Source organism: Eptatretus burgeri, chromosome 5, assembly GCF_056783735.1.
Source record: "Eptatretus burgeri isolate ZD-2024b chromosome 5, Ebu_testis_v1, whole genome shotgun sequence".
NCBI classification, from domain to species: Eukaryota; Metazoa; Chordata; class Myxini; order Myxiniformes; family Myxinidae; genus Eptatretus; species Eptatretus burgeri.
This window is the reverse complement of record NC_140965.1, coordinates 123,064,009-123,076,763: the sequence shown is the minus strand read 5'-3', so window position 1 is coordinate 123,076,763 and position 12,755 is coordinate 123,064,009. Positions and strand designations below refer to the sequence as shown.

Sequence of the window (12,755 nt, the reverse complement as noted above, 5' to 3'; positions counted from 1 at the left end):
AATGTGATTCCCAGAGTACAAACTCTCCATGAAAAGGAACAACCAACGGAACTTACTGATGTTACACAGAAAATGGAACAACAGAGGAAAACAGAAAGAGGTGGGATTTCAAATTGAATCACAATAATACAAACAGATATTTGGCAACAGATTGTAGAATTGAATCAGAAACAAAACTGAAAACCCCACAACAGGACCAGAGAATGACAGGATGAAATGCTGCAGCAGCACCCTGAGATATAGATCGACTTGAAGTTACTAACTCAGAACAAACAGCACCTTTACAAACAGAACAAGGAATAGCAACAAGGGTAGATCACAATGAGGAGGAAGGAGACTAATGGACAACAGAATGAAGAAGAGGAAAAGGAGTTTGATGATAAACAGCACAGTTAGAAGATGAACTGGTTAATAAAGTAGAGGAAATCAAATTAATATCACCCAAGCAAAGACCACATCTTCACCCAATAAACAGTAGAAGATACAAGTAAGGAGAATAAACCAAGCAGTCACTAAAATGCTCCCCAAATCACCTAATTTAAGATAAATGAACGATGTGAGTTTTGCAGCAGCACTCTCTGTTCAAGAGATAATAAAAGGTAAACACCAACACAAAAATATAGATCTGATAACCTGGCCAGAAACAAAACACCACCATGGAAACAGAGACTTGAAAAGCAGAATGGCCGACTGAGGGTCCAAACGGGACAAATATAACGATTCAAGAGGGGAAACACAAGGTCAAAGTTCAGGAAAATAATCAGATAAAAAATAATGGACTAGAACCATGAGCTGCCCATAATGAACTCCAAATACAACAGAGAGCAGGGGAAACAAGAAAAAAGAGCAATCAGAGATTGCAGACCCTCACCAGGAGTTGTTTTGTGTGGTGTTTGTGTTGTTTTGTGTGGTGTATTTTGTGTGGCGTTTGTGTACTGGTGTGGTATGTAATTAATTTGACATAATTAGAACTTTATAACTGCTGGCAGTGATGACCGGGAACCAAGACGTCCCACTTTGATTGGATATCTGACCTTGACCCATGACGTCTTTTATTATCATTCAATTGAAGTCAGAATGGGATTAAAATATATTCAATGCAGATGAAATGGAAGACCAAATAAGTACAGCCCTGCATTGGAGTAATCAGAAGGAACCCAAACGAACAAGAAGAAAATATGGTCATCGGGAGGAACCTGGATAAGATTCACATTTCAGCTGCTGCTCCTCTACCCTCAAACCCATCCAGACACAGCCAAGTGAGCCTTATTGAAAAAATTTAAAAAAATAAGAAAAACCCAGATCAAAAAATCAAATAATTCTGGCTGCAAGATCATATGCTGAATCAAGTTGAAATTTAAAACCTGTATTCCCCATCACAACAAAATCACAATAGTGAAGTTCCATGTCAATTGATTAAGTGGTTCCAGAGAAAACATTATTTAATATTTTTCTTCAATCCAATATGACTGCCAAACCATGTGACTTATCAATTATTCCTGAACACACTTGTACACCCATGGCTTGGGGAACACTTGTGTGAAGTTTCCCCTCTATTTGACCAGCCATTCTGGAGAAGATTTTATCGGTTTTAGAGTAAATCCAACATGGCTGCCAAACCATATGAACAATTACATATGTGTGAACTTTTTCTTACTCATGGACAGGCGGTCAAACGTGTAAAGTTTCGCCTCGATCTGTTCAGCCACTTCAGAGAAGAAGATTTTTGAAAATGTTTTCTTTTTTTGAACAATACGGCTGCCAAATCACGTGATCGATGACATCATGAAGTTTTTTTTTTCTGTGAACCATTTTGTCCCAAGATGACCATCAAAAATTTTCATACTAATCGGATGTGGCATTCTACATATGCAATGATGACATCATAACAAGGGCACCTATGATATCATAAAAGAAATCATTCCCCTTGAGGAATACTTGTCATGTGCCAAGTTTCAGAGAAACAGAGGTCCGAATTTTTCCCGTTTTTCCAATATGGCTGCCACACCACGTGACCTATGACATCATAATTATCATTACAACATTATAAATGAGTAATTACACCAATGGTGAAAATTTCGTCTCAATCCAACAAGTAGTTGTGGAGAAAAACACAAAAGTTCTGTGCGGACAGACAAACAGACAAATGAAAAATCACTCACAGAGTGACAAATTGGCACATCAGCACAAAGTGGAATGGCACTCGGTAAAGCAGATAACTCTCGCAGGTGAAACAGTTCACATTTTGTATGCCACTGATGGGCTGGATCCGAACCAAAGTACAATCCACTTGGTCTTGTCACCGATCCAACTCATCCACCTTGTTTTGTCATAACTCGTCCACAACTTTTTGAGATTTACTGATATATTTAGTTTTTTGCCCGATCTACTCTCCTGGTCAAAAGTTTTAGAACACCCCCATTTTTCAGTTTTTACTGAAATTTTTAGCAGTTCAAGTCCAGTGAATAACCTGAAATGGTACAAAGCTAAGCGGTAAACTGTGAAAGGTTAAAAAAGAACTTTAGGTTACCAAAAACTGAAAAATAATGTAAATTTCAGAGTTGTTAAAAAGGCCCTTTTCAGGGAACACGTAATGGGTTAGCAACTGCAGCTGTTCTGCAGCAATGGAATTAAATTAAACTTTGAAAGTTGATGCAAACCATTCCTACAGGTGTCCCAACTTTTGTTGATTAGTTACAAACCCTCTGTCTGTATAAAAGCAGTGTTGGAACAGACTGTGTTGCTACACCCTCTGAAGCATTATTTGGGCAATATTGCACTGTAGGAAGTAGTATACTGCTTCCATAATGGCAAGAAAAAGACAATTAACAAAGGAAGACAGACAGACCATTATCACCCTTACAAGTTTAGGTCTTTCCATTGGAGAAATTGCAAAGTTAGCCAAGGTGTCAGTGAGTACAGTTTCTACACCAGCAAAAGGCACTTGGAAACTGGAGGAAACTCTGACAGGAAGAGATCTGGCAGACCCAAAGCCACAACACAATCAGAAGACAAGTTTCTGAAAGTCAACAACTTGCGTGATAGGCGGCTCACAGGACAGCAGCTTCAAGCACAGCTTGACACTGGTCGAAGTAAGGAAGTGTCAGTTTCAACTGTGAAAAGAAGACTTGGAGCTGCAGGTTTGGCAGGTCAAGTGGCAGTAAGAAAGCCATTGCTAAGATTGCAAAATAAGAAAAAGAGGCTTGCCTGGGCCATGAAGCACCACCAGTGGACTACCGAAAACTGGAAGAAGGTCTTATAGACTGATGAATAAAAATTTGAAATCTTCTGTTCATCACGCAGGGTTTTTGTATGTCGTCGAGTCGGTGAAAGGATGGTTCCTCAGGGTGTGACACTAACTGTCAAAGATGGAGGAGGAAGCGTGATGATCTGGGGCTCTTTTGCTGGATCCAGAGTCAGCGACTAACACAGAGCGACTGGCACCCTGAACCAAAAGGTATACCACAGCATTTTGCAGCGCCATGCAATACCGTCTGGTCTACATCTCGTTTGTCAGGGGTTCATCCTACAGCAAGATAATGACCCAAAACATTCCACCAGGTTATGTCAGAACTACTTTAGAAGAAAAGAACAAGACGGTAGGATTCAAATCATGGAATGGCCAGCACAGTCTCCAGACTTAAACCCCATCGAGTTGGTTTGGCATGAACTGGACAGAAGGGTGAAAGCAAAGCAACCTGCAAGTGCAACACATTTGTGGGAACTTCTGCAACAGTGTTGGGAAGAACTTTCAGAATAATATTTCATTTCCATTGTCGAAAGAATGCCAAGGGTATGTTCGGCTGTTATATCTGCAAAAGGTGGCTACTTTGATGAGTCAAAAATTTTGATTTAATTTTGTTCAACAAAACGATTCCATGATTTCTTTTTTTTATCTGCAATTGTTTATTTGTTCTATGCTTTAATTTCAGAGTATATTGAAACATTAAACTGCTTAAATTTCAGTAAAATCTGGAAAAATGGGAGTGTTCTAAAACTTCTGACCGGTAGAATATCAATTTCAGAAATTAAGCCAGTGTTGACCTTCTGACCTGAAACTTAATTGGTAGTTGAATTCAGTGATGGGACATGAAAATGCTTTTCAAATTTCAAGTCAATCGGATAAAAATTGAGGATTGTAGAAAATTTGGCCCAAATTGGCCTGTTTGAACCTTTTCAGCCTCTGTTTACCTCAAAATTAGTAGGTGGTTGAATTCAGTGACCTGATATGCAAATGTTCTTCAAATTCCAAGTTCGTTGGATTAAAATAGATGATTTTAGAAATTTGGCCGATGCTGACCTTTTGATCTATGTTGACCTTTTCGCCGATGATGATCACAAAAAAAATAGGTGGTTGCATTCAGTGACGTGATATGTAAATCCTTTTCAAATTTCAATTTGATTGGATGAAAATTGAGGATTTGGAAAATTTGGCCCAAATTGGCCTTTTTTGACCTTTTGGCCTATGTTTACCTCAAAATTATTAGGTGTTTTATTTCAGCAACCTGACATGAAAATGCTCTTCAAATTTCAAGTCAATCAATAAAAATTGAGGATTTTAGAAAATTTGGCCCAAATTAGCCTGTTGGCCTATGAAGACCTTTTGGCCTGCGTTTACCTCAAAATTAATAGGTGCTTGGATTCAGCGACCTGACGTGAAAATGCTCTTCAAATTTCAAGTCAATCAATAAAAATTGAGGATTTTAGAAAATTTGGCCCAAATTAGCCTGTTGGCCTATGAAGACCTTTTGGCCTGCGTTTACCTCAAAATTAATAGGTGCTTGGATTCAGCGACCTGATGTGAAAATGCTCTTCAAATTTCAAGTCAATCGGATGAAAATTGATGATTTTAGAAAATCTAGCCAAAATTGCCCTCATGGCCTATGTCGACCTTTTGGCCTATGTTTACCGCAAAATTAGTAGGTGGATGAATTCAGTGACCTGCTATGCAAATGCTCTTCAAATTACAAGTCAATCGGATGAAAATTGAGGATTTTATAAATCTGGCCAATGGTGACCTTTTGGTCCAAGTTGACCTCAAAATAAATAGGTGGTTGAGTTCAGCGACCACATATGCAAATGGTCTTCAACTTTCAAGTGAATCAAATGAAAATTGAGGATTTTATAAATACCACCTTAGTTGTTGAGCTTGGGACTATGTTGACCTTTTGGGCTAAGGTGACCTCAAAATTAATAAGTGCTTGAATTCAGTGACCTGATAAGTGACCTGATATGCAAATGCGATTCGAATTTCAAGTCAATCGGATTGAAATTGAAGATTTTAGAAAATTTGTCCTTTTGGCCTATTTTGACCTTTTGGCCTATTTTGACCTTATGGCCTATGTTTACCTCAAGATTAGTAAGTGCTTGAGTTCAGCGATGTCATCTGCAAATTCTCTTCAAATTACAACTCAATCGGATGAATATTGAGGATTTTAGAAACTCGGCCTCTGTTGACCTCAAAGATAATAATAGGTGTTTGAATTCACTGACCTGATATGCAAATCCTTTTAAAATTTCAAGTCAATCGGATGAAAATTGAGGATTTTAGAAAATTTGGCTCAAATTGGCCTTTTGGCCGATGCAGACGTTTTCAGTCGACCAGATTTTACAAAACTTCAACACGGGACATTTGCAGGGTTGGTGACATTAATCTGAAAATTTCAGGGCGATCGGTTGAGTGCTTTGGGCAAGAGTCGAGCAGACAGACAAACACACACACACACACACACACACACACACACACACACACACACACCCACACACACACACGCACACACACACACACACACACACACACACACACACACACACACACACACACACACACACACACACACACACGATGAACATGTCCAATTTTTTTTTTTTTTTTTTGCCAAGTGACAAACGGGCGCAGAAGCAATACTGTCTCCTTTGGCGAGCGAGTGTCTCCTATAATGAGGCCAACAATAGAATAAATCAAAATGAACAGTTTGAAAACAAGTCAAAAAAAATTCTACCAACAGCTCGGGAAGCAAAAACAAAATGTGACAACTCCCCCTAAAAAGAGGACCTAGAAAAATGTTGGAAAGGTTTATTTGAAGATGACAAAGAACACAAGGAAGCAGATTGGATATGACACGAAGAAAAGAAAAAGCAACATCTTCAGGAAAAGCACCCAATGACAATCAATGCGGAATAAATGAGAAAACATCTCACAAAAGCACCAAACTTCAATGCCTCGACTCGGATGGGATTCCAAACTTCAATGCCTCGACTCGGATGGGATTCCAAACTTCTGGCTAAAGCAACTACATGCTCTTCACCATCACTACACTTGATCATTCAACAAACTCTTCCAAAGGGAACAGCCAATGGATGAATGGTCCACAGAAGCAACACTTTTAATCCCAACAACACAAATATAGACCAATAACATGCCGACCAACAACATACACACTTTTAACAGGTATATTCACCGATGCAATTTACAACAACCTCACGCAACAAGGAACTTCAGAGGCAGAACAGAAAGGTTGAACTCAGAACCCTAGGATCCCAAAACCACCACCCTAACCACTAAGCCAACACCAGGCTTGAGAAAGCAATGACGCTATGGAATACAACTCTGATACGACCTTACTTGGAAGGAAACATTGAAATCACAGGAGTAAAGATACAACATGGAATCTTACAAACATGCTGCCAATTAACCCACAACATTGTTTATCGAGAGACTGAACATGCTGCCGGCAAACCCACAACGTTGTTTATCGAGAGACTGAACATGCTGCCAATTAACCCACAACATTGTTTATCGAGAGACTGAACATGCTGCCGACAAACCCGCAACGTTGTTTATCGAGAGACTGAACATGCTGCCAATTAACCCACAACATTGTTTATCGAGAGACTGAACATACTGCCGGCAAACCCACAACGTTGTTGATAGAGAGACTGAACATGCTGTCCACAAACCCGCAACGTTGTTTATCGAGAGACTGAACATGCTGTCCACAAACCCGCAACGCTGTTTATCGAGACACTGAACATGTTGCCGGCAAACCCACAATGTTGTCGATAGTGAGACTGAACATGCGGCTGACAAATCCACAACGTTGTTCATCAAGAGACTGATAGTGCTGCTGACTAACCCACAACGTTGTTTATACAGAGACTGAACATACGACTGACAAACCCACGACGTTGTTCATCAAGAGACTGATAGTGCTGCTGACTAACCCACAACGTTGTTGATAGAGAGACTGAACATGCTGCCGACAAACCCACAACATTGTTTATCGAGAGACTCAACATGCTGTCCACAAACCCGCAACGTTGTTTATCGAGAGACTGAACATGCTGCCGACAAACCCACAACATTGTTGATAGTGAGACAACATACGGCTGACAAACCCACAACGTTGTTCATCAAGAGACTAAACATGCTGCTGACTAACCCATAACGTTGTTTTTCGAGAGACTGAACATGCTGCCGGCAAACCCACAATGTTGTCGATAGTGAGACTGAACATGCGGCTGACTAACCCACAACGTTGTTTATACAGAGACTGAACATACGACTGACAAACCCACGACGTTGTTCATCAAGAGACTGAACGTGCTGCTGACTAACCCATAACGTTGTTTATACAGAGACTGAACATACGACTGACAAACCCACGACGTTGTTCATCAAGAGACTGAACGTGCTGCTGACTAACCCACAACGTTGTTTATACAGAGACTGAACATACGACTGACAAACCCACGACGTTGTTCATCAAGAGACTGAACGTGCTGCTGACTAACCCATAACGTTGTTTATACAGAGACTGAACATACGACTGACAAACCCACGACGTTGTTCATCAAGAGACTGAACGTGCTGCTGACTAACCCACAACGTTGTTTATACAGAGACTGAACATACGACTGACAAACCCACGACGTTGTTCATCAAGAGACTGAACGTGCTGCTGACTAACCCACAACGTTGTTCATCAAGAGGCTGAACATGCTGCTGACGAACCCACAACGTTGTTTATAGAGAGACTGAACATGTTGCCGGCAAACCCACAATGTTGTCAATAGTGAGACTGAGCATGCGGCTGACAAACCCACAACGTTGTTCATCAAGAGACTGAATGTGCTGCTGACTAACCCACAACGTTGTTTATACAGAGACTGAACATACGACTGACAAACCCACAACGTTGTTCATCAAGAGACTGAAAGTGTTGCTGACTAACCCACAACGTTGTTCATCAAGAGGCTGAACATGCTGCTGACGAACCCACAACGTTGTTTATAGAGAGACTGAACATACGCCTGACAAACTCACGACGTTGTTCATCAAGAGACTGAAAGTGCTGCTGACTAACCCACAACGTTGTTCATCAAGAAGCTGAACATGCTGCTGACGAACCCACAACGTTGTTTATAGAGAGACTGAACATGTGCCTGACAAACCCACAACGTTGTTCATCAAGAGACTGAACATGCGGCTGACTAACCCACAACGTTGTTTATACAGAGACTGAACATACGACTGACAAACCCACGACGTTGTTCATCAAGAGACTGAACGTGCTGCTGACTAACCCACAACGTTGTTTATACAGAGACTGAACATACGACTGACAAACCCACGACGTTGTTCATCAAGAGACTGAACGTGCTGCTGACTAACCCATAACGTTGTTCATCAAGAGGCTGAACATGCTGCTGACGAACCCACAACGTTGTTTATAGAGAGACTGAACATGTTGCCGGCAAACCCACAATGTTGTCAATAGTGAGACTGAGCATGCGGCTGACAAACCCACAACGTTGTTCATCAAGAGACTGAATGTGCTGCTGACTAACCCACAACGTTGTTTATACAGAGACTGAACATACGACTGACAAACCCACAACGTTGTTCATCAAGAGACTGAAAGTGTTGCTGACTAACCCACAACGTTGTTCATCAAGAGGCTGAACATGCTGCTGACGAACCCACAACGTTGTTTATAGAGAGACTGAACATACGCCTGACAAACTCACGACGTTGTTCATCAAGAGACTGAAAGTGCTGCTGACTAACCCACAACGTTGTTCATCAAGAAGCTGAACATGCTGCTGACGAACCCACAACGTTGTTTATAGAGAGACTGAACATGTGCCTGACAAACCCACAACGTTGTTCATCAAGAGACTGAACATGCGGCTGACTAACCCACAACGTTGTTTATACAGAGACTGAACATACGACTGACAAACCCACGACGTTGTTCATCAAGAGACTGAACGTGCTGCTGACTAACCCACAACGTTGTTTATACAGAGACTGAACATACGACTGACAAACCCACGACGTTGTTCATCAAGAGACTGAACGTGCTGCTGACTAACCCATAACGTTGTTCATCAAGAGGCTGAACATGCTGCTGACGAACCCACAACGTTGTTTATAGAGAGACTGAACATGCTGCCGGCAAACCCACAATGTTGTCGATAGTGAGACTGAGCATGCGGCTGACAAACCCACAACGTTGTTCATCAAGAGACTGAATGTGCTGCTGACTAACCCACAACGTTGTTTATACAGAGACTGAACATACGACTGACAAACCCACGACGTTGTTCATCAAGAGACTGAAAGTGTTGCTGACTAACCCACAACGTTGTTCATCAAGAGGCTGAACATGCTGCTGACGAACCCACAACGTTGTTTATAGAGAGACTGAACATACGCCTGACAAACTCACGACGTTGTTCATCAAGAGACTGAACGTGCTGCTGACTAACCCACAACGTTGTTTATACAGAGACAACATACGACTGACAAACCCACGACATTGTTCATCAAGAGACTGAAAGTGCTGCTGACTAACCCACAACGTTGTTCATCAAGAAGCTGAACATGCTGCTGACGAACCCACAACGTTGTTTATAGAGAGACTGAACATGTGCCTGACAAACCCACAACGTTGTTCATCAAGAGACTGAACATGCTGCCGACTAACCCACAACGTTGTTGATAGTGAGACTGAACATGCTGCTGACGAACCTACAACGTTGTTGATAGAGAGACTGAACATGCCGCCAACTAACCCACAATGTTGTTGATAGAGAGACTGAACATGCTGCCGACTAACCCACAAGGTTGTTGGTAGAGAGACTGAACATGCCGCCGACTTACCCACAACGTTGTTGGTCGAGAGACTGAACATGCCGCCAACTAACCCACAATGTTGTTGATAGAGAGACTGAACATGCTGCCGATTAACCCACAAGGTTGTTGGTAGAGAGACTGAACATGCCGCCGACTTACCCACAACGTTGTTGGTAGAGAGACTGAACATGCCGCCGACTAACCCACAACGTTGTTGATAGAGAGACTGAACATGCCGCCGACTAACCCACAAGGTTGTTGGTCGAGAGACTGAACATGCCGCCAACTAACCCACAATGTTGTTGGTAGAGAGACTGAACATGCCGCCGACTAACCCACAACGTTGTTGATAGAGAGACTGAACATGCCGACGACTAACCCACAACATTGTTTCCAGAGAGACTGAACATGTTTCCGAATAACCCACAACGTTGTTTATAGAGATAAACCGAGTCGCAGATCCAGTGATATTTGGAGGGTAAGGCCTAATTCAATTTGCTCTACGGCGAGGATACGGCGGCCGTTCGCCCTCTGAATTGACAGAAACGTGCGGCGGCGGCAGAGTTTCTGCGGTGGCCTCAGGGTGGCCCTACGCCGTTTGGATATATTTTGCAGGCCGTAAGGTCGCCGTGGAATTATAACGCGGAGTTATAACTTTTTTTCATTTCTACGTTCGCCGTAGCAATTCGACAAGCCGAAAAAAAAAGTGGTAAAAAAAAAAAAAATTTAACCCATTCGTTACCGTCCGTCTGGCCGCACGTTCACCTTAGGGCCCCCCTGCGGTCGCCGTATAATTGCTAGTGGCCGTAGATTTTGGAGATCCCACGGCCGCCGTGGCAAATGTGACCTAGGCCTTAATAGCTCCCAAGAAATTGTTTTTTTAAAACGTAAAATGGACTAATTCAGCTCAGGAAACAAAACCTTTTATAGTTCATTTCAACAAACGTCGGCTCGACGTCAAAATTCAGCTACCATCCCAATCCCCCATCCTTCCCTCCCTCCCCCTCGATCTGACACTGAAAGAAAAGGTTTCTTTGTTTTTTATTTCCTGATTATCACTACTGTTCATAATCACAAAACATAAATAATGCCAATGGAAACAAAGGTGATGCCCCAACAATGCTAATTTGCAAGGCTTTGTTTCAGTGAGATGGGAGCATGCGTTGGCAGTAAGAAAAGTTAAATCATAAAATTAACACCAGCAGTAAATCGAAACTTCTGAGAGCATGCAAGGCAGCACTTCGTTGCCTATACACCGCCCCAATAAAGGAAGGATTTTCAAAAAAAAATAGTCCCCTCTAGTTCCTATGATAAAAAGTAAAAAACACAAAAAATGTCAAAGTCCCCTTTGTTTTAGTAATTTTGCTGCACGGAGTTAAAGGGCTCGCCTATATTTATGTGCAACTAAAATGGCCACCAGTCAGCCATCTTTGATCAGATTGCAAAATAAAGCAAGGCACACATGTATGCCATCATGTGCTGTGTTTGTGCCAAGTTTGAGCAAAATCTGACTCTGTATGTATGAGAAATAGTTTGTGACACATATAAATAACAAAATGGCCACCAGTTGGCCATCTTGGATCTGCTCTCAAAAACAATTGATGGGGTTATGTAAGCCATGACTCATTATTATCTGTGTGCCAAGTTTGAATGCGATCGGTAAATGCATCTCTGAGAAATGGTTGAGGATGTGTTCGACACCAGGTTTCCTTTTTTACAACTAAAACGTCCACCAGTCGGCCATCATTGATCACATCGCGAAACAAAATGATGTGCACATGTATACCATCTTGTGTTGTCTTTGTTCCAAGTACGAATACAATTGGTCCATACATGGCCGAGATATGGTTGCAGACGCACGCACACACGGACATGAAAGTCGAGCCCAAATTCATAATCCCCATTTCGGACTACATCCAATGGGGGCTAATAACCATACTCTATCTTTCAGAGTTCATGGAAATCTCTTTAGAGTGTGTTGGTTCCATATAAAACGATTTATTTTATTTTATTTGTTTTATGTCAGTATATGCGCCACAAACGAGAAGGACTGGGGCAGAGAAGCAGGAATTCATGGATACCCTGGAGAGGATGAGGTGATGCTGTGCATTGCGGGGGAACTTTAACGCACATGTGCGATTGGTGGAGCCGGATGAATAGGAATGTTTTAGTAAATGAGGAATAGAGAGGTTAAAGAGCTGGTGGAGCTGGTGCCGAGGAATGGCATGGCCATAGCTGGTTCATGCTTTCAAAAGTGGGAAAGCCACGAGATTACCCACAGGAGTGGATAGCATAGAACATAACTGGATTTGATGGTGGCAAGGCAGCGACAGTTGTGGAGGGTTAAGGCTTGTAAAGCAGTAGTGGGAGAGCATATTACCACCCAGCACAAGCCTGTGGTGTTTGTGGTATGGGTGGAGAAAAGGAGGGAGTTGAAGAGCAGGGGTTGGAAGATTATGAGATGGGGGAAGTGTCGTGGAAACGTCCTCATAGAGTACAAGGAGAGGTTGAGGGCTAGGTACTGTATTAGCAACATAGCGAAGAACCAGAAGGTTTGGAGGAGGAGTGGAAGAAGTATGGAGACGCATTTCGGGAATTGCAGAAGTTTTGCGTG

The 12,755-nt window shown here is 42.0% G+C and overlaps 1 protein-coding gene across 1 annotated transcript in view; it reads right to left on the bottom strand.

Moving 5' to 3' along the window:
- The window catches only part of LOC147027267 (cyclin-dependent kinase 1-like), a 92,395-nt gene that overhangs the window by 43,200 nt on the left and 36,440 nt on the right, over positions 1–12,755 (bottom strand). The gene's annotated exons all lie outside the window — the stretch shown is intronic.